The sequence below is a fragment of the Anabrus simplex genome, chromosome 7, assembly GCF_040414725.1.
Source record: "Anabrus simplex isolate iqAnaSimp1 chromosome 7, ASM4041472v1, whole genome shotgun sequence".
NCBI classification, from domain to species: domain Eukaryota; kingdom Metazoa; phylum Arthropoda; class Insecta; order Orthoptera; family Tettigoniidae; genus Anabrus; species Anabrus simplex.
In genome coordinates, this window is record NC_090271.1 from 92,454 (window position 1) to 119,667 (window position 27,214).

Below are 27,214 nucleotides of genomic sequence, written 5' to 3' on the forward strand. Positions count from 1 at the left end.
TACTCCACTCAGTACTACACGGCAGTACAAGCACTGTACTCCACTCGGTACTACACGGCAGTACATGCACTGTACTCCAATCAGTACTACACGGCAGTACAGGCACTGTACTCCACTCGGGACTACACGGCATTACAGGAACTGTACTCCACTCAGTACTACACGGCAGTACAGGCACTGTACTCCAATCGTTACTACACGGCACTATACACACAGTACTCCACTCGGTACTACACGGCATTACAGGCACTGTACTCCACTCAGTACTACACGGCAGTACAGGCACTGTACTCCACTCGGTACTACACGGCACTATACACACAGTACTCCACTCGGAACTACACGGCAGAACAGGCACTGTACTCTACTCAGTACTACACGGCAGTACACACACAGTCCCCCACTCGCTACTACACGGCAGTACAGGCACTGCACTCCACTCAGTAATACACGGCAGTATGCACACTGTACTCCACTCGGCACTACACGGCAGTACATGCACTGTACTCCACTCATTACTACACTGCACTATACACATATTACTCCACTCGGCACTACACGGCAGTACAGGCACTGTACTTCACGCAGTACTACACGCAGTACAAGCACTGTACTCCACTCGGTACTACACGGCAGTACAGGCATTATTACTCCAATCAGTACTACACGGCAGTACAGGCACTGTACTCCACTCGGGACTACACGGCAGTACAGGCACTGTACTCCACTCATTACTACACGGCAGTACAGGCACTGTCCTCTACTCGGTACTACACGGCGCTATACACACCGTACTCCACTCGGTACTACACGGCATTACAGGAACTGTACTTCACTCAGTACTACACGGCAGTACAGGCACTGTACTCCACTGTGTACTACACGGCACTATACACTGTATTCCACTCGGGACAACACGGCAGTACAGGCACTGTACTCCACTCGGTACTACACGACACTATACACACAGTACTACATTGGGGACTACACGTCAGTACAGGCACTGTACCCCAGTCAGTACTACACGGCAGTACAGGCACTGTACTCCACTCAGTACTACACGGCACTGCAGGCACTGTATTCCACTCGGTACTACACGGCACTATACACACAGTACTCCACTCACTACTACACGGCAGTAAAGGCACTGTACTCCACTCGGGACTACACGGCAGTACAGGCACTGTACTCCATTCAGTACTACACGGCAGTACAGGCACTGTACTCCACTCAGTACTACACGGCAATACAGGCAATGTACTCCACTCGGTACTACACGGCACTATACACACAGTACTCCACTCAGTACTACACGACAGTACAGGCAATGTACTCCACTCGGGACTACACGGCAGTACAGGCACTCTACTCCACTCAGTACTACACGCCACTACACCTACTGTACTCCACGCGGTACTACACGGCACTATACACACAGTACTCCACTCACTACTACACGGCAGTACAGGCACAGTACTCCACTCACTACTACACGGCAGTACAGGCACTGTACTCCACTCGGGACTACACGGCAGTACAGGAACTGTACACCACTCAGTACTACACGGCAGTACAGGCATTGTACTAGACTCGGTACTACACGGCACTATACACACAGTACTCCACTCGGTTCTACACGGCAGTACAGGTACTGTACTCCACTCATTACTACACGGCAGTATGCACACAGTACTCCACTCGGTACTACACGGCACTATACACACAGTACTCCACTCGGTACTACACGACAGTACAGGCACTGTACTCCACTCGGTACTACACGGCACTATACACACAGTAATCCACTCGGTACTACACGGCAGTACAGGCACTGTACTCCACTCGGTACTACACAGCAGTATACACACAGTCCCGCACTCGGTACTACACGGCAGTACAGGCACTGTACTCCACCCAGTACTACACGGCAGTACAGGCACTGTACTCCACTCAGTACTACACGGCAGTACAAGCACTGTACACCACTCAGCACTACACTGCACTATACACACAGTACTACACAGGGGACTACACGGCAGTACAGCCACTGTACTCCACTTAGTACTACACGGCAGTACAGGCACTGTACTCCACTCGGTACTACACGGCACTATACACACAGTACTCCACTCAGGACTACACGGCAGTACAGGCACTGTACTCCACACCGGACTACACGGCAGTACAGGCACTGTACTCCACGCAGTACTACACGGCACTATACACACAGTACTCCACTCGGGACTACACGGGAGTACAGGCACTGTACTCCACTCGGGACTACACGGCATTACAGGAACTGTACTCCACTCAGTACTACACGGCAGTACAGGCACTGTACTCCAATCGTTACTACACGGCACTATACACACAGTACTCCACTCGGTACTACACGGCGTTACAGGCACTGTACTCCACTCAGTACTACACGGCAGTACAGGCACTGTACTCCACTGAGTACTACACGGCAGAACAGGCACGGTACTCCACGCGGTACTACACGGCACTATACACACAGTACTCCACTCGGTACTACACGGCAGTACATGCACTGTACTCCACTCGGTACTACACCGCACTATACACACAATACTCCACTCGGTACTACACGGTAGTACAGGCACTGTTCTCCAATCAGTACTACACGGCAGTACAGGCACTGTACTCCACTCGGGACTACACGGCATTACAGGAACTGTACTCCACTCAGTACTACACGGCAGTACAGGCACTGTACTCCACTCGTTACTACACGGCACTATACACACAATAATCCACTCGGTACTACACGGCATTACAGGCAATGTACTCCATTCAGTACTACACGGCAGTACAGGCACTGTACTCCACTCGGTACTACACGGCACAATACACACAGTACTCCACTCGAAACTACACGGCAGAACAGGCACTGTACTCTACTCAGTACTACACGGCAGTACACACACAGGGCCCCACTCGCTACTACACGGCAGTACAGGAACTGCACTCCACTCAGTAATACACGGCAGTATGGACACTGTACTCCACTCGGTACTACACGGCAGTACAGGAACTCTACTCCACTCAGTACTACACTGCACTATACATACAGTACTCCACTCGGCACTACACGGCAGTATATGCACTGTACTCCACTCAGTACTACACTGCACTATACACACAGTACTCCACTCGGCACTACACGGCAGTACAGACACTGTACTTCACGCAGTACTACACGGCAATATACACACAGTCCCCCACTCGGTACTACACGGCAGTACAGGCACTGTACTCCACTCAGTACTACACGGCAGTATACACACATTTCCCCACTCGGTACTACACGGCAGTACAGGTACTGTACTCCACTCAGCACTACACTGCACTATACACACAGTACTGCACTCGGGACTACTCGGCAGTACAGGCACTGTACTCCACTCAGTACTACACGGCAGTATACACACAGTCTCCTACTCGGTACTACACGGCAGTACAGGTACTGTACTCCACTCAGTACTACACGGCAGTATACACACAGTACTCCACTCGGTACTACACGGCAGTACAGGCACTGTACCCACTCAGTACTACACGGCAGTACAGGCACTGTACTCCACTCAGTACTACACGGCACTATACACACAGTACTCCACTCAGTACTACACGGCAGTATGCACACAGTACTCCACTCGGGACTACACGGCAGAACAGGCACTGTACTCTACTCAGTACTACACGGCAGTACACACACAGGGCCCCACTCGCTACTACACGGCAGTACAGGAACTGCACTCCACTCAGTAATACACGGCAGTATGGACACTGTACTCCACTCGGTACTACACGGCAGTACAGGAACTCTACTCCACTCAGTACTACACTGCACTATACATACAGTACTCCACTCGGCACTACACGGCAGTATATGCACTGTACTCCACTCAGTACTACACTGCACTATACACACAGTACTCCACTCGGCACTACACGGCAGTACAGACACTGTACTTCACGCAGTACTACACGGCAATATACACACAGTCCCCCACTCGGTACTACACGGCAGTACAGGCACTGTACTCCACTCAGTACTACACGGCAGTATACACACATTTCCCCACTCGGTACTACACGGCAGTACAGGTACTGTACTCCACTCAGCACTACACTGCACTATACACACAGTACTGCACTCGGGACTACTCGGCAGTACAGGCACTGTACTCCACTCAGTACTACACGGCAGTATACACACAGTCTCCTACTCGGTACTACACGGCAGTACAGGTACTGTACTCCACTCAGTACTACACGGCAGTATACACACAGTACTCCACTCGGGACTACACTGCAGTACAGGCACTGTACTCCACTCAGTACTACACGGCAGTACAGGCACTGTACTCCACTCGGTACTACACGGCATTACAGGCACTGTACACCACTCAGTACTACACGGCAGTATGCACACAGTACTCCACTCGGGTCTACACGGCAGTACAGGCACTGTACTCCACTCGGTACTACACGGCAGCACAGGCACTGTACTCCACTCAGTACTACACTGCACTATACACAGAGTACTCCACTCGGGCCTACACGGCAGTACATGCACTGTACTCCACTCAGTACTTCACTGCACTATACACACAGTACTCCACTGGCCACTACACGGCAGTACAGGCACTGTACTCCACTCAGTACTACACGGCAGTACAAGCACTGTACTCCACTCGGTACTACACGGCAGTACAGGCACTGTACTACAATCAGTACTACACGGCAGTACAGGCACTGTACTCCACTCGGGACTACACGGCATTACAGGAACTATACTCCACTCAGTACTACACGGCAGTACAGGCACTGTACTCCAATCGTTACTACACGGCACTATACACACAGTAATCCACTCGGTACTACACGGCATTACAGGCACTGTACTCCACTCAGTACTACACGGCAGTACAGGCACTGTACTCCACTCGGTACTACACGGCACTATACATACAGTACTCCACTCGGAACTACACGGCAGAACAGGCACTGTACTCTACTCAGTACTACACGGCAGTACACACACAGTCCCCCACTCGCTACTACACGGCAGTACAGGCACTGCACTCCACTCAGTAATACACGGCAGTATGCACACTGTACTCCACTCGGTACTACACGGCAGTACAGGAACTGTACTCCACTGAGTACTACACTGCACTATACATACAGTACTCCACTCGGCACTACACGGCAGTACATGCACTGTACTCCACTCAGTACTACACTGCACTACACACACAGTACTCCACTCGGCACTACACGGCAGTACAGGCACTGTACTTCACTCAGTACTACACGCAGTACAAGCACTGTACTCCACTCGGTACTACACGGCAGTACAGGCACTATTACTCCAATCAGTACTACACGGCAGTACAGGCACTGTACTCCACTCGGGACTACACGGCAGTACAGGCACTGTACTCCACTCATTACTACACGGCAGTACAGGCACTGTCCTCTACTCGGTACTACACGGCGCTATACGCACCGTACTCCACTCGGTACTACACGGCATTACAGGAACTGTACTTCACTCAGTACTACACGGCAGTACAGGCACTGTACTCCACTGTGTACTACACGGCACTATACACTGTACTCCACTCGGTACAACACGGCATTACAGGCACTGTACTCCACTCGGTACTACAGGACACTATACACACAGTACTACATTGGGGACTACACGTCAGTACAGGCACTGTACTCCACTCAGTACTACACGGCACTGCAGGCACTGTATTCCATTCGGTACTACACGGCACTATACACACAGTACTCCACTCAGTACTACACGGCAGTAAAGGCACTGTACTCCACTCGGGACTACACGGCAGTACAGGCACTGTACTCCACTCAGTACTACACGGCAGTACAGGCACTGTACTCCACTCAGTACTACACGGCAGTACAGGCACTGTACTCCACACAGTACTACACGGCAGTATGCACACAGTACTCCACTCGGTACTACACGGCAGTACAGGCACTGTACTCCACTCAGTACTACACGGCACTATACACACAGTACTCCACTCAGTACTACACTGCACTATACACACAGTACTCCAATCGGGACTCCACGGCAGTACAGGCAATGTACTCCACTCAGTACTACACGGCAGTACAGGCACTGTACTCCACTCGGTACTACACGGCAGTACAGGCACTGTACTCCACTCAGTACTACACGGCAGTATGCACACAGTACTCCACCTGGGACTACACGGCGGTACAGGCACTGTACTCCACACAGTACCACACGGCACTATACACACAGTACTCCACTCAGTACTACACTGCACTATACACACAGTACTCCACTCAGTACTACACTGCACTATACACACAGTACTCCACTCGGGACTACACGGCAGTACAGGCACTGTACTCCACTCAGTACTACACGGCAGTATACACACAGTCACCCACTCGGTACTACACGGCAGTACAGGTACTGTACTCCACTCAGTACTACACGGCAGTATACACACAGTACTCCACTCGGTACTACACGGCAGTACAGGCACTGTACTCCACTCGGTACTACACGGCACTATACACACAGTACTCCACTCGGTTCTACACGGCAGTACAGGAACTGTACTCCACTCATTACTACACGGCAGTATGCACACCGTACTCCACTCGGTACTACACGGCACTATACACACAGTACTCCACTCGGTACTACACGGCAATACAGGCACTGTACACCACTCGGTACTACACGGCACTGTACACACAGTACTCCAATCGGTACTACACGGCAGTACATGCAGTGTACTCCACTCGGTACTACACGGCACTATACAAACAGTACTCCACTCGGTACTACACGGCAGTACAGGCACTATACTCCACACAGTACTACACGGCAGTACGCACACAGTACTCCACTCGGTACTACACGGCAGTACAGGCACTGTACTCCACTCGGTACTACACGGCAGTACAGGCACTGCACTCCACTCAGTACTACACGGCACTATACACACAGTACTCCACTCGGGACTGCACGGCAGTACAGGCAATGTACTCCATTCAGTACTACACGGCACTATACACACAGTACTCTACTCGGTACTACACGGCATTACAGGCACTGTACTCCACTCAGTACTACACGGCAGTACAGGCACTGTACTCCACTGTGTAATACACGGCACTATACTCACAGTACTCCACTCGGTACTACACGGCAGTACAGGTACTGTACTCCACTCAGTACTACACGGCACTATACACACAGTACTCCACTCAGTACTACACTGCACTATACACACAGTACTCCACTCGGTACTAAACGGCAGTACATGTACTGTACTCCACTCAGTACTACACTGCACTACACAAACTGTTTTCCACTGGGGACTACACGGCAGTACAGGCACTGTACTCCACCCAGTACTACACGGCATTACAGGCACTGTACTCCACTCAGTACTACACGGCAGTATGCACACAGTACTCCACTCGGTACTACACGGCAGTACAGGCACTGTACTCCACTCAGTACTACACGGCACTATACACACAGTACTCCACTCAGTACTACACTGCACTATACACACAGTACTCCACTCGGGACTGCACGGCAGTACAGGCAATGTACTCCACTCAGTACTATTCGGCAGTACAGGCACTGTACTCCACTCGGTACTACACGGCAGTACAGGCACTGTACTCCACTCAGTACTACACGGCAGTATGCACACAGTACTCCACCTGGGACTACACGGCAGTACAGGCAGTGTACTCCACTCAGTACTACACGGCACTATACACACAGTACTCCACTCAGTACTACACTGCACTATACACACAGTACTCCGCTCAGTACTACACTGCACTATACACACAGTACTCCACTCGGGACTACACGGCAGTACAGGCACTGTACTCCACTCAGTACTACACGGCAGTACAGGCACTGTACTCCACTCGGTACTACACGGCATTACAGGCACTGTACTCCACTCAGTATTACACGGCAGTTTGCACACAGTACTCCACTCGGGACTACACGGCAGTACAGGCACTGTACTCCACTCGGTACTACACGGCAGCACAGGCACTGTACTCCACTCAGTACTACACTGCACTATACACAGAGTACTCCACTCGGGCCTACACGGCAGTACATGCACTGTACTCCACTCAGTACTTCACTGCACTATACACACAGTACTCCACTGGCCACTACACGGCAGTACAGGCACTGTACTCCACTCAGTACTACACGGCAGTACAAGCACTGTACTCCACTCGGTACTACACGGCAGTACAGGCACTGTTCTCCAATCAGTACTACACGGCAGTACAGGCACTGTACTCCACTCGGGACTACACGGCATTACAGGAACTGTACTCCACTCAGTACTACACGGCAGTACAGGCACTGTACTCCACTCGTTACTACACGGCACTATACACACAATAATCCACTCGGTACTACACGGCATTACAGGCAATGTACTCCACTCAGTACTACACGGCAGTACAGGCACTGTACTCCACTCGGTACTACACGGCACTATACACACAGTACTCCACTCGGAACTACACGGCAGAACAGGCACTGTACTCTACTCAGTACTACACGGCAGTACACACACAGGCCCCCACTCGCTACTACACGGCAGTACAGGCGCTGCACTCCACTCAGTAATACACGGCAGTATGGACACTGTACTCCACTCGGTACTACACGGCAGTACAGGAACTCTACTCCACTCAGTACTACACTGCACTATAGATACAGTACTCCACTCGGCACTACACGGCAGTATATGCACTGTACTCCACTCAGTACTACACTGCACTATACACACAGTACTCCACTCGGCACTACACGGCAGTACAGGCACTGTACTTCACGCAGTACTACACGGCAATATACACACAGTCCCCCACTCTGTACTACACGGCAGTACAGGCACTGTACTCCACTCAGTACTACACGGCAGTATACACACAGTTCCCCACTCGGTACTACACGGCAGTACAGGTACTGTACTCCACTCAGCACTACACTGCACTATACCCACAGTACTCCACTCGGGACTACTCGGCAGTACAGGCACTGTACTCCACTCAGTACTACACGGCAGTATACACACAGTCTCCCACTCGGTACTACACGGCAGTACAGGTACTGTACTCCACTCAGTACTACACGGCAGTATACACACAGTACTCCACTCGGTACTACACGGCAGTAGAGGCACTGTACCCACTCAGTACTACACGGCAGTACAGGCACTGTACTCCACTCAGTACTACACGGCACTATACACACAGTAATCCACTCAGTACTACACTGCACTATACACACAGTACTCCACTCAGTACTACACTGCACTATACACACAGTACTCCACTCGGGACTACACGGCAGTACAGGCACTGTACTCCACTCAGTACTACACGGCAGTACAGGCACTGTACTCCACTCGGTACTACACGGCATTACAGGCACTGTACTCCACTCAGTACTACACGGCAGTATGCACACAGTACTCCACTCGGGACTACACGGCAGTACAGGCACTGTACTCCACTCGGTACTACACGGCAGCACAGGCACTGTACTCCACTCAGTACTACACTGCACTATACACAGAGTACTCCACTCGGGCCTACACGGCAGTACATGCACTGTACTCCACTCAGTACTTCACTGCACTATACACACAGTACTCCACTGGCCACTACACGGCAGTACAGGCACTGTACTCCACTCAGTACTACACGGCAGTACAAGCACTGTACTCCACTCGGTACTACACGGCAGTACAGGCACTGTACTCCAATCAGTACTACACGGCAGTACAGGCAGTGTACTCCACTCGGGACTACACGGCATTACAGGAACTGTACTCCACTCAGTACTACACGGCAGTACAGGCACTGTACACCAATCGTTACTACACGGCACTATACACACAGTACTCCACTCGGTACTACACGGCATTACAGGCACTGTACTCCACTCAGTACTACACGGCAGTACAGGCACTGTACTCCACTCGGTACTACACGGCACTATACACACAGTACTCCACTCGGAACTACACGGCAGAACAGACACTGTACTCTACTCAGTACTACACGGCAGTACACACACAGTCCCCCACTCGCTACTACACGGCAGTACAGGCACTGCACTCCACTCAGTAATACACGGCAGTATGCACACTGTACTCCACACGTTACTACACGGCAGTACAGGAACTGTACTCCACTCAGTACTACACAGCACTATACATACAGTACTCCACTCGGCACTACACGGCAGTACATGCACTGTACTCCACTCATTACTACACTGCACTATACACATAGTACTCCACTCGGCACTACACGGCAGTACAGGCACTGTACTTCACGCAGTACTACACGCAGTACAAGCACTGTACTCCACTCGGTACTACACGGCAGTACAGGCATTATTACTCCAATCAGTACTACACGGCAGTACAGGAACTGTACTCCACTCGGGACTACACGGCAGTACAGGCACTGTACTCCACTCATTACTACACGGCAGTACAGGCACTGTCCTCTACTCGGTACTACACGGCGCTATACACACCGTACTCCACTCGGTACTACACGGCATTACAGGAACTGTACTTCACTCAGTACTACACGGCAGTACAGGCACTGTACTCCACTGTGTACTACACGGCACTATACACTGTACTCCACTCGGGACAACACGGCAGTACAGGCACTGTACTCCACTCGGTACTACACGACACTATACACACAGTACTACATTGGGGACTACACGTCAGTACAGGCACTGTACTCCACTCAGTACTACACGGCAGTACAGGCACTGTACTCCACTCAGTACTACACGGCACTGCAGGCACTGTATTCCACTCGGTACTACACGGCACTATACACACAGTACTCCACTCACTACTACACGGCAGTAAAGGCACTGTACTCCACTCGGGACTACACGGCAGTACAGGCACTGTACTCCATTCAGTACTACACGGCAGTACAGGCACTGTACTCCACTCAGTACTACGCGGCAATACAGGCAATGTACTCCACTCGGTACTACACGGCACTATACACACAGTACTCCACTCAGTACTACACGACAGTACAGGCAATGTACTCCACTCGGGACTACACGGCAGTACAGGCACTCTACTCCACTCAGTACTACACGCCACTACACCCACTGTACTCCACGCGGTACTACACGGCACTATACACACAGTACTCCACTCACTACTACACGGCAGTACAGGCACAGTACTCCACACACTACTACACGGCAGTACAGGCACTGTACTCCACTCGGGACTACACGGCAGTACAGGAACTGTACACCACTCAGTACTACACGGCAGTACAGGCACTGTACTAGACTCGGTACTACACGGCACTATACACACAGTACTCCACTCGGTTCTACACGGCAGTACAGGTACTGTACTCCACTCATTACTACACGGCAGTATGCACACAGTACTCCACTCGGTACTACACGGCACTATACACACAGTACTCCACTCGATACTACACGACAGTACAGGCACTGTACTCCACTCGGTACTACACGGCACTATACACACAGTACTCCACTCGGTACTACACGGCAGTACAGGCACTGTACTCCACTCGGTACTACACAGCAGTATACACACAGTCCCCCACTCGGTACTACACGGCAGTACAGGCACTGTACTCCACCCAGTACTACACGGCAGTACAGGCACTGTACTCCACTCAGTACTACACGGCAGTACAAGCACTGTACACCACTCAGCACTACAATGCACTATACACACAGTACTACACAGGGGACTACACGGCAGTACAGCCACTGTACTCCACTTAGTACTACACGGCAGTACAGGCACTGTACTCCACTCGGTACTACACGGCACTATACACACAGTACTCCACTCAGGACTACACGGCAGTACAGGCACTGTACTCCACACCGGACTACACGGCAGTACAGGCACTGTACTCCACGCAGTACTACACGGCACTATACACACAGTACTCCACTCGGGACTACACGGGAGTACAGGCACTGTACTCCACTCAGTACTACACGGCAGTACAGCCATTGTACACCACTCAGTACTACACTGCACTTAACACACAGTACTCCACTCTGGACTACACGTTAGTACAGGCACTGTACTCCACTCAGTACTACACGGCAGTACAGGCACTGTACTCCACTCCGTACTACACGGCACTATACACACAGTACTCCATTCGGGACTACACGGCAGTACAGGCACTGTACTCCACTCAGTACTACACGGCAGTATGCACACAGTACTCCACCTGGGACTACACGGCAGTACAGGCAGTGTACTCCACTCAGTACTACACGGCACTATACACACAGTACTCCACTCAGTACTACACTGCACTATACACACAGTACTCCACTCAGTACTACACTGCACTATACACACAGTACTCCACTCGGGACTACACGGCAGTACAGGCACTGTACTCCACTCAGTACTACACGGCAGTACAGGCACTGTACTCCACTCGGTACTACACGGCATTACAGGCACTGTACTCCACTCAGTATTACACGGCAGTATGCACACAGTACTCCACTCGGGACTACACGGCAGTACAGGCACTGTACTCCACTCGGTACTACACGGCAGCACAGGCACTGTACTCCACTCAGTACTACACTGCACTATACACAGAGTACTCCACTCGGGCCTACACGGCAGTACATGCACTGTACTCCACTCAGTACTTCACTGCACTATACACACAGTACTCCACTGGCCACTACACGGCAGTACAGGCACTGTACTCCACTCAGTACTACACGGCAGTACAAGCACTGTACTCCACTCGGTACTACACGGCAGTACAGGCACTGTTCTCCAATTAGTACTACACGGCAGTACAGGCACTGTACTCCACTCGGGACTACACGGCATTACAGGAACTGTACTCCACTCAGTACTACACGGCAGTACAGGCACTGTACTCCACTCGTTACTACACGGCACTATACACACAATAATCCACTCGGTACTACACGGCATTACAGGCAATGTACTCCACTCAGTACTACACGGCAGTACAGGCACTGTACTCCACTCGGTACTACACGGCACTATACACACAGTACTCCACTCGGAACTACACGGCAGAACAGGCACTGTACTCTACTCAGTACTACACGGCAGTACACACACAGGCCCCCACTCGCTACTACACGGCAGTACAGGCACTGCACTCCACTCAGTAATACACGGCAGTATGGACACTGTACTCCACTCGGGACTACACGGCAGTACAGGAACTCTACTCCACTCAGTACTACACTGCACTATACATACAGTACTCCACTCGGCACTACACGGCAGTATATGCACTGTACTCCACTCAGTACTACACTGCACTATACACACAGTACTCCACTCGGCACTACACGGCAGTACAGGCACTGTACTTCACGCAGTACTACACGGCAATATACACACAGTCCCCCACTCGGTACTACACGGCAGTACAGGCACTGTACTCCACTCAGTACTACACGGCAGTATACACAGAGTTCCCCACTCGGTACTACACGGCAGTACAGGTACTGTACTCCACTCAGCACTACACTGCACTATACCCACAGTACTCCACTCGGGACTACTCGGCAGTACAGGCACTGTACTCCACTCAGTACTACACGGCAGTATACACACAGTCTCCCACTCGGTACTACACGGCAGTACAGGTACTGTACTCCACTCAGTACTACACGGCAGTATACACACAGTACTCCACTCGGTACTACACGGCAGTACAGGCACTGTACCCACTCAGTACTACACGGCAGTACAGGCACTGTACTCCACTCAGTACTACACGGCACTATACACACAGTACTCCACTCAGTACTACACTGCACTATACACACAGTACTCCACTCAGTACTACACTGCACTATACACACAGTACTCCACTCGGGACTACACGGCAGTACAGGCACTGTACTCCACTCAGTACTACACGGCAGTACAGGCACTGTACTTCACTCGGTACTACACGGCATTACAGGCACTGTACTCCACTCAGTACTACACGGCAGTATGCACACAGTACTCCACTCGGGACTACACGGCAGTACAGGCACTGTACTCCACTCGGTACTACACGGCAGCACAGGCACTGTACTCCACTCAGTACTACACTGCACTATACACAGAGTACTCCACTCGGGCCTACACGGCAGTACATGCACTGTACTCCACTCAGTACTTCACTGCACTATACACACAGTACTCCACTGGCCACTACACGGCAGTACAGGCACTGTACTCCACTCAGTACTACACGGCAGTACAAGCACTGTACTCCACTCGGTACTACACGGCAGTACAGGCACTGTACTCCAATCAGTACTAACGGCAGTACAGGCACTGTACTCCACTCGGGACTACACGGCATTACAGGAACTGTACTCCACTCAGTACTACACGGCAGTACAGGCACTGTACTCCAATCGTTACTACACGGCACTATACACACAGTACTCCACTCGGTACTACACGGCGTTACAGGCACTGTACTCCACTCAGTACTACACGGCAGTACAGGCACTGTACTCCACTCGGTACTACACGGCACTATACACACAGTACTCCACTCGGAACTACACGGCAGAACAGGCACTGTACTCTACTCAGTACTACACGGCAGTACACACACAGTCCCCCACTCGCTACTACACGGCAGTACAGGCACTGCACTCCACTCAGTAATACACGGCAGTATGCACACTGTACTCCACTCGTTACTACACGGCAGTACAGGAACTGTACTCCACTCAGTACTACACAGCACTATACATACAGTACTCCACTCGGCACTACACGGCAGTACATGCACTGTACTCCACTCATTACTACACTGCACTATACACATAGTACTCCACTCGGCACTACACGGCAGTACAGGCACTGTACTTCACGCAGTACTACACGCAGTACAAGCACTGTACTCCACTCGGTACTACACGGTAGTACAGGCACTGTACTCCACTCGGGACTACACGGCAGTACAGGCACTGTACTCCACTCATTACTACACGGCAGTACAGGCACTGTCCTCTACTCGGTACTACACGGCGCTATACACACCGTACTCCACTCGGTACTACACGGCATTACAGGAACTGTACTTCACTCAGTACTACACGGCAGTACAGGCACTGTACTCCACTGTGTACTACACGGCACTATACACTGTACTCCACTCGGTACAACACGGCAGTACAGGCACTGTACTCCACTCGGTACTACACGACACTATACACACAGTACTACATTGGGGACTACACGTCAGTACAGGCACTGTACTCCACTCAGTACTACACGGCAGTACAGGCACTGTACTCCACTCAGTACTACACGGCACTGCAGGCACTGTATTCCACTCGGTACTACACGGCACTATACACACAGTACTCCACTCACTACTACACGGCAGTAAAGGCACTGTACTCCACTCGGGACTACACGGCAGTACAGGCACTGTACTCCATTCAGTACTACACGGCAGTACAGGCACTGTACTCCACTCAGTACTACACGGCAATACAGGCAATGTACTCCACTCGGTACTACACGGCACTATACACACAGTACTCCACTCAGTACTACACGGCAGTACAGGCAATGTACTCCACTCTGGACTACACGGCAGTTCAGGCACTCTACTCCACTCAGTACTACACGCCACTACACCCACTGTACTCCACGCGGTACTACACGGCACTATACACACAGTACTCCACTCACTACTACACGGCAGTACAGGCACAGTACTCCACTCACTACTACACGGCAGTACAGGCACTGTACTCCACTCGGGACTACACGGCAGTACAGGAACTGTACACCACTCAGTACTACACGGCAGTACAGGCACTGTACTAGACTCGGTACTACACGGCACTATACACACAGTACTCCACTCGGTTCTACACGGCAGTACAGGTACTGTACTCCACTCATTACTACACGGCAGTATGCACACAGTACTCCACTCGGTACTACACGGCACTATACACACAGTACTCCACTCGGTACTACACGACAGTACAGGCACTGTACTCCACTCGGTACTACACGGCACTATACACACAGTACTCCACTCGGTACTACACGGCAGTACAGGCACTGTACTCCACTCGGTACTACACAGCAGTATACACACAGTCCCCCACTCGGTACTACACGGCAGTACAGGCACTGTACTCCACCCAGTACTACACGGCAGTACAGGCACTGTACTCCACTCAGTACTACACGGCAGTACAAGCACTGTACACCACTCAGCACTACACTGCACTATACACACAGTACTACACAGGGGACTACACGGCAGTACAGCCACTGTACTCCACTTAGTACTACACGGCAGTACAGGCACTGTACTCCACTCGGTACTACACGGCACTATACACACAGTACTCCACTCAGGACTACACGGCAGTACAGGCACTGTACTCCACACCGGACTATACGGCAGTACAGGCACTGTACTCCACACAGTACTACACGGCACTATACACACAGTACTCCACTCGGGACTACACGGGAGTACAGGCACTGTACTCCACTCAGTACTACACGGCAGTACAGCCATTGTACACCACTCAGTACTACACTGCACTTAACACACAGTACTCCACTCTGGACTACACGTTAGTACAGGCACTGTACTCCACTCAGTACTACACGGCAGTACAGGCACTGTACTCCACTCCGTACTACACGGCACTATACACACAGTACTCCATTCGGGACTACACGGCAGTACAGGCACTGTACTCCACTCAGTAATACACGGCAGTACAGGCAATGTACTCCACTCAGTACTACACGGCAGTACAGGCACTGTACTCCACTCGGTACTACACGGCACTATACACACAGTACTCCACTCCGTACTACACGGCAGTACAGGCACTCTACTCCACTCGGGACTACACGGCAGTACAGGCACGGTACTCCACTCAGTACTACACGGCAGTACAGGCACTTTACTCCACTCGGTACTACACGCACTATACACACAGTACTCCACTCTGTACTACACGGCAGTACAGGCACTGTACTCCAGTCGGGACTACACGGCAGTACAGGCCCTGTACTCCACTCAGAACTACACGGCAGTACAGGCACTGTACTCCACTGAGTACTACACGGCAGAACAGGCATGGTACTCCACTCGGTACTACACGGAACTATACACACAGTACTCCACTCAGTACTACACGGCAGTACAGGTACTGTACTCCACTCTGTACTACACGGCAGTATGCACACAGCATCCACTCGGTACTACACGGCACTATACACACAGTACTCCACTCGGTACTACACGGCAATACAGGCACTGTACTCCACTCGGTACTACACGGCACTATACACACAGTACTTCACTCGGGACTACACGGCAGTACATGCACTGTACTAGACTCGGTACTACACCGCACTATACACACAGTACTCCACTCGGTACTACACGGCAGTACATGCACTGTACTCCACTTGGTACTACACGGCACTATACACACAGTACTCCACTCGGTACTACACGGCAGTTCAGGCACTGTACTCCACTCAGTACTACACGGCAGAATGCACACAGTAATCCACGCGGTACTACACGCCACTATACACACAGTACTCCACTCGGTACTACACGGCAGTACAGGCACTGTACTCCACTCAGTACTACATGGCAGTATGCACACAGTACTCCACTCGGTACTACACGGCAGTACAGGTACTGTACTCCACTCAGCACTACACGGCAGTATACACACAGTACTCCACTCGGTACTACACGGCAGTACAGGCACTGTACCCACTCAGTACTACACGGCAGTACAGGCACTTTACTCCACTCGGTACTACACGCACTATACACACAGTACTCCACTCTGTACTACACGGCAGTACAGGCACTGTACTCCAGTCGGGACTACACGGCAGTACAGGCCCTGTACTCCACTCAGAACTACACGGCAGTACAGGCACTGTACTCCACTGAGTACTACACGGCAGAACAGGCACGGTACTCCACTCGGTACTACACGGCACTATACACACAGTACTCCACTCAGTACTACACGGCAGTACAGGTACTGTACTCCACTCTGTACTACACGGCAGTATGCACACAGCATCCACTCGGTACTACACGGCACTATACACACAGTACTCCACTCGGTACTACACAGCAATACAGGCACTGTACTCCACTCGGTACTACACGGCACTATACACACAGTACTCCACTCGGTACTACACGGCAGTACAAGCACTGTACTCCTCTCAGTACTACATGGCAGTATGCACACAGTACTCCACTCGGTACTACACGGCAGTACAGGTACTATACTCCACTCAGTACTACACGGCAGTATACACACAGTACTCCACTCGGTACTACACGGCAGTACAGGCACTGTACCCACTCAGTACTACACGGCAGTACAGGCACTGTACTCCACTGAGTACTACACGGCAGAACAGGCACGGTACTCCACGCGGTACTACACGGCACTATACACACAGTACTCCACTCGGTACTACACGGCAGTACATGCACTGTACTCCACTCGGTACTACACCGCACTATACACACAGTACTCCACTCGGTACTAAACGGCAGTACAGGCACTGTTCTCCAATCAGTACTACACGGCAGTACAGGCACTGTACTCCACTCGGGACTACACGGCATTACAGGAACTGTACTCCACTCAGTACTACACGGCAGTACAGGCACTGTACTCCACTCGTTACTACACGGCACTATACACACAATAATCAACTCGGTACTACACGGCATTACAGGCAATGTACTCCACTCAGTACTACACGGCAGTACAGGCACTGTACTCCACTCGGTACTACACGGCACTATACACACAGTACTCCACTCGAAACTACACGGCAGAACAGAAACTGTACTCTACTCAGTACTACACGGCAGTACACACACAGGCCCCCACTCGCTACTACACGGCAGTACAGGCACTGCACTCCACTCAGTAATACACGGCAGTATGGACACTGTACTCCACTCGGTACTACACGGCAGTACAGGAACTCTACTCCACTCAGTACTACACTGCACTATACAGACAGTACTCCACTCGGCACTACACGGCAGTATATGCACTGTACTCAACTCAGTACTACACTGCACTATACACACAGTACTCCACTCGGCACTACACGGCAGTACAGGCACTGTACTTCACGCAGTACTACACGGCAATATACACACAGTCCCCCACTCGGTACTACACGGCAGTACAGGCACTGTACTCCACTCAGTACTACACGGCAGTATACACATATTTCCCCACTCGGTACTACACGGCAGTACAGGTACTGTACTCCACTCAGCACTACACTGCACTATACACACAGTACTCCACTCGGGACTACTCGGCAGTACAGGCACTGTACTCCACTCAGTACTACACGGCAGTATACACACAGTCTCCCACTCGGTACTACACGGCAGTACAGGTACTGTACTCCACTCAGTACTACACGGCAGTATACACACAGTACTCCACTCGGTACTACACGGCAGTACAGGCACTGTACCCACTCAGTACTACACGGCAGTACAGGCACTGTACTCCACTCAGTACTACACGGCACTATAGACACAGTACTCCACTCAGTACTACACTGCACTATACACACAGTACTCCACTCAGTACTACACTGCACTATACACACAGTACTCCACTCGGGACTACACGGCAGTACAGGCTCTGTACTCCACTCAGTACTACACGGCAGTACAGGCACTGTACTCCACTCGGGACTACACTGCATTACAGGAACTGTACTCCACTCAGTACTACACGGCAGTACAGGCACTGTACTCCACTCGTTACTACACGGCACTATACACACAGTACTCCACTCGGTACTACACGGCATTACAGGCACTGTACTCCACTCAGTACTACACGGCAGTACAGGCACTGTACTCCACTCGGTACTACACGGCACTATACACACAGTACTCCACTCGGAACTACACGGCAGAACAGGCACTCAGTAATACACGGCAGTACAGGCACTGTACTCCACTCAGTACTACACGGCAGTACAGGCACTGTACTCCACTCGGTACACACGGCACTATACACACAGTACTCCACTCAGTACTACACGGCAGTACAGGCACTGTACTCCACTCAGTACTACACGGCACTGCAGGCACTGTATTCCACTCGGTACTACACGGCAGTACACACACAGTCCCGCACTCGCTACTACACGGCAGTACAGGCACTGCACTCCACTCAGTAATGCACGGCAGTATGCACACTGTACTCCAATCGGTACTACACGGCAGTACAGGAACTGTACTCCACTCAGTACTACATTGCACTATACATACAGTACTCCACTCGGCATTACACGGCAGTACATGCACTGTACTCCACTCAGTACTACACTGCACAATACACACAGTACTCCACTCGGCACTACACAGCAGTACAGGCACTGTACTTCACGCAGTACTACTCGCAGTACAAGCACTGTACTCCACTCGGTACTACACGGCCGTACAGGCACTATTACTCCAATTAGTACTACACGGCAGTACAGGCACTGTACTCCACTCGGGACTACACGGCAGTACAGGCACTGTACTCCACTCATTACTACACGGCGCTATACACACCGTACTCCACTCGGTACTACACGGCATTACAGGAACTGTACTTCACTCAGTACTACACGGCAGTACAGTCACTGTACTCCACTGTGTACTACACGGCACTATACACTGTACTCCACTCGGTACAACACGGCAGTACAGGCACTGTACTTCACTCGGTACTACACGACACTATACACACAGTACAACATTGGGGACTACACGGCAGTACAGGCACTGTACTCCACTCAGTACTACACGGCAGTACAGGCACTGTACTCCACTCAGCACTACACGGCACTGCAGGCACTGTATTCCACTCGGTACTACACGGCACTATACACACATTACTCCACTCAGTACTACACGGCAGTACAGGCACTGTACTCCACTCGGGACTACACGGCAGTACAGGCACTGTACTCCACTCAGTACTACACGGCAGTACAGGCACTGTACTCCACTCAGTACTACACGGCAATACAGGCAATGTACTCCACTCGGTACTACACGGCAGTACAGGCAATGTACTCCACTCGGGACTACACGGCAGTACAGGCAATGTACTCCACTCGGGACTACACGGCAGTACAGGCACTCTACTCCACTCAGTACTACACGGCACTACACCCACTGTACTCCACGCGGTACTACACGGCACTATACACACAGTACTCCACTCACTACTACACGGCAGTACAGGCACAGTACTCCACTCACTACTACACGGCAGTACAGGCACTGTACTCCACTCGGGACTACACGGCAGTACAGGAACTGTACACCACTCAGTACTACACGGCAGTACAGGCACTGTACTCCACTCGGTACTACACGGCACTATACATACAGTACTCCACTCGGTTCTACACGGCAGTACAGGTACTGTACTCCACTCATTACTACACGGCAGTATGCACACAGTACTCCACTCGGTACTACACGGCACTATACACACAGTACTCCACTCGGTACTACACGACAGTACAGGCACTGTAATCCACTCGGTACTACACGGCACTATACACACAGTACTCCACTCGGTACTACACGGCAGTACAGGCACTGTACTCCACTCGGTACTACACAGCAGTATACACACAGTCCCCCACTCGGTACTACACGGCAGTACAGGCACTGTACTCCACCCAGTACTACACGGCAGTACAGGCACTGTACTCCACTCAGTACTACACGGCAGTACAAGCACTGTACACCACTAAGCACTACACTGCACTATACACACAGTACTACACACGGACTACACGGCAGTACAGCCACTGTACTCCACTTAGTACTACACGGCAGTACAGGCACTGTACTCCACTCGGTACTACACGGCACTATACACACAGTACTCCACTCAGGACTACACGGCAGTACAGGCACTGTACTCCACACCGGACTACACGGCAGTACAGGCACTGTACTCCACTCAGTACTACACGGCACTATACACACAGTACTCCACTCGGGACTACACGGGAGTAGAGGCGCTGTACTCCACTCAGTACAACACGCCAGTACAGGCACTGTACTCCACTCCGTACTACACGGCACTATACACACAGTACTCCATTCGGGACTACACGGCAGTACAGGCACTGTACTCCACTCAGTAATACACGGCAGTACAGGCACTGTACTCCACTCAGTACTACACGGCAGTACAGGCACTGTACTCCACTCGGTACTACACGGCACTATACACACAGTACTCCACTCAGCACTACACGGCAGTACAGGCACTGTACTCCACTCGGGACTACACGGCAGTACAGGCACGGTACTCCACTCGGTACTACACGGCACTATACACACAGTTCTCCACTCAGTACTACACGGCAGTACAGGCACTGTACTCCACTCAGTACTACACGGCAGTACAGGCACTGTACTCCACTCAGTACTACACGGCAGTACAGGCACTGTTCTCCACTCAGTACTACACGGCAGTATGCACACAGTACTCCACTCGGTACTACACGGCAGTACAGGCACTGTACTCCACTCAGTACTACACGGCACTATACACACAGTACTCCACTCAGTACTACACTGCACTATGCACACAGTACTCCAATCGGGACTCCACGGCAGTACAGGCAATGTACTCCACTCAGTACTACACGGCAGTACAGGCACTGTACTCCACTCGGTACTACACGGCAGTACAGGCACTGTACTCCACTCAGTACTACACGGCAGTATGCACACAGTACTCCACCTGGGACTACACGGCGGTACAGGCACTGTACTCCACACAGTACCACACGGCACTATACACACAGTACTCCACTCAGTACTACACTGCACTATACACACAGTACTCCACTCAGTACTACACTGCACTATACACACAGTACTCCACTCGGGACTACACGGCAGTACAGGCACTGTACTCCACTCAGTACTACACGGCAGTATACACACAGTCACCCACTCGGTACTACACGGCAGTACAGGTACTGTACTCCACTCAGTACTACACGGCAGTGTACACACAGTACTCCACTCGGTACTACACGGCAGTACAGGCACTGTACTCCACTCGGTACTACACGGCACTATACACACAGTACTCCACTCGGTTCTACACGGCAGTACAGGAACTGTACTCCACTCATTACTACACGGCAGTATGCACACCGTACTCCACTCGGTACTACACGGCACTATACACACAGTACTCCACTCGGTACTACACGGCAATACAGGCACTGTACACCACTCGGTACTACACGGCACTGTACACACAGTACTCCACTCGGTACTACACCGCAGTACATGCAATGTACTCCGCTCGGTACTACACCGCACGATACACACAGTACTCCACTCGGTACTACACGGCAGTACATGCAGTGTACTCCACTCGGTACTACACGGCACTATACAAACAGTACTCCACGCGGTACTACACGGCAGTACAGGCACTATACTCCACACAGTACTACACGGCAGTACGCACACAGTACTCCACTCGGTACTACACGGCAGTACAGGCACTGTACTCCACTCGGTACTACACGGCAGTACAGGCACTGCACTCCACTCAGTACTACACGGCACTATACACACAGTACTCCACTCGGGACTGCACGGCAGTACAGGCAATGTACTCCATTCAGTACTACACGGCACTATACACACAGTACTCCACTCGGTACTACACGGCATTACAGGCACTGTACTCCACTCAGTACTACGCGGCAGTACAGGCACTGTACTCCACTGTGTACTACACGGCACTATACTCACAGTACTCCACTCGGTACTACACGGCAGTACAGGTACTGTACTCCACTCAGTACTACACGGGTCTATACACACAGTACTCCACTCAGTACTACACTGCACTATACACACAGTACTCCACTCGGTACTAAACGGCAGTACATGTACTGTACTCCACTCAGTACTACACTGCACTACACAAACTGTATTCCACTGGGGACTAAACGGCAGTACAGGCACTGTACTCCTCCCAGTACTACACGGCATTACAGTCACTGTACTCCACTCAGTACTACACGGCAGTATGCACACAGTACTCCACTCGGTACTACACGGCAGTACAGGCACTGTACTCCACTCAGTACTACACGGCACTATACACACAGTACTCCACTCAGTACTACACGGCAGTACAGGCACTGTACTCCACTCGGGACTGCACGGCAGTACAGGCAATGTACTCCACTCAGTACTATTCGGCAGTACAGGCACTGTACTCCACTCGGTACTACACGGCAGTACAGGCACTGTACTCCACTCAGTACTACACGGCAGTGTGCACACAGTACTCCACCTGGGACTACACGGCAGTACAGGCAGTGTACTCCACTCAGTACTACACGGCACTATACACACAGTACTCCACTCAGTACTACACGGCAGTACAGGCACTGTACTCCACTCAGTACTACACTGCAGTACAGGCACTGTACTCCACTCGGTACTACACTGCATTACAGGCACTGTACTCCACTCAGTACTACACTGCACTATACACAGAGTACTCCACTCGGGCCTACACGGCAGTACATGCACTGTACTCCACTCAGTACTTCACTGCACTATACACACAGTACTCCACTGGCCACTACACGGCAGTACAGGCACTGTACTCCACTCAGTACTACACGGCAGTACAAGCACTGTACTCCACTCGGTACTACACGGCAGTACAGGCACTGTTCTCCAATCAGTACTACACGGCAGTACAGGCACTGTACTCCACTCGGGACTACACGGCATTACAGGAACTGTACTCCACTCAGTACTACACGGCAGTACAGGCACTGTACTCCACTCGTTACTACACGGCACTATACACACAATAATCCACTCGGTACTACACGGCATTACAGGCAATGTACTCCACTCAGTACTACGCGGCAGTACAGGCACTGTACTCCACTCGGTACTACACGGCACTATACACACAGTACTCCACTCGGAACTACACGGCAGAACAGGCACTGTACTCTACTCAGTACTACACGGCAGTACACCACAGGCCCCCACTCGCTACTACACGGCAGTACAGGCACTGTACTCCACTCAGTACTACACGGCAGTACAAGCACTGTACTCCACTCGGCACTACACGGCAGTATATGCACTGTACTCCACTCAGTACTACACTGCACTATACACACAGTACGCCACTCGGCACTACACGGCAGTACAGGCACTGTACTTCACGCAGAACTACACGGCAATATACACACAGTCCCCCACTCGGTACTACACGGCAGTACAGGCACTGTACTCCACTCAGTACTACACGGCAGTATACACACAGTTCCCCACTCGGTACTACACGGCAGTACAGGTACTGTACTCCACTCAGCACTACACTGCACTATACCCACAGTACTCCACCCGGGACTACTCGGCAGTACAGGCACTGTACTCCACTCAGTACTACACGGCAGTATACACACAGTCTCCCACTCGGTACTACACGGCAGTACAGGTACTGTACTCCACTCAGTACTACACGGCAGTATACACACAGTACTCCCCTCGGTACTACACGGCAGTACAGGCACTGTACCCACTCAGTACTACACGGCAGTACAGGCACTGTACTCCACTCAGTACTACACGGCACTATACACACAGTACTCCACTCAGTACTACACTGCACTATACACACAGTACTCCACTCAGTACTACACTGCACTATACACACAGTACACCACTCGGGACTACACGGCAGTACTTGCACTGTACTCCACTCAGTACTACACGGCAGTACAGGCACTGTACTCCACTCGGTACTACACGGCATTACAGGCACTGTACTCCACTCAGTAGTACACGGCAGTATGCACACAGCACTCCACTCGGGACTACACGGCAGTACAGGCACTGTACTCCACTCGGTACTACACGGCAGCACAGGCACTGTACTCCACTCAGTACTACACTGCACTATACACACAGTACTCCACTCGGCACTACACGGCAGTACAGGCACTGTACTCCACTCGGTACTACACGGCATTACAGGCACTGTACTCCACTCAGTAGTACACGGCAGTATGCACACAGCACTCCACTCGGGACTACACGGCAGTACAGGCACTGTACTCCACTCAGTACTACACGGCACTATACACACAGTACTCCACTCAGTACTACACTGCACTATACACACAGTACTCCACTCTGTACTACACTGCACTATACACACAGTACACCACTCGGGACTACACGGCAGTACTTGCACTGTACTCCACTCAGTACTACACGGCAGTACAGGCACTGTACTCCACTCGGTACTACACGGCATTACAGGCACTGTACTCCACTCAGTAGTACACGGCAGTATGCACACAGCACTCCACTCGGGACTACACGGCAGTACAGGCACTGTACTCCACTCGGTACTACACGGCAGCACAGGCACTGTACTCCACTCAGTACTACACTGCACTATACACACAGTACTCCACTCACTACTACACGGCAGTAAAGGCACTGTACTCCACTCGGGACTACACGGCAGTACAGGCACTGTACTCCATTCAGTACTACACGGCAGTACAGGCACTGTACTCCACTCAGTACTACACGGCAATACAGGCAATGTACTCCACTCGGTACTACACGGCACTATACACACAGTACTCCACTCAGTACTACACGGCAGTACAGGCAATGTACTCCACTCTGGACTACACGGCAGTACAGGCACTCTACTCCACTCAGTACTACACGCCACTACACCCACTGTACTCCACGCGGTACTACACGGCACTATACACACAGTACTCCACTCACTACTACACGGCAGTACAGGCACAGTACTCCACTCACTACTACACGGCAGTACAGGCACTGTACTCCACTCGGGACTACACGGCAGTACAGGAACTGTACACCACTCAGTACTACACGGCAGTACAGGCAC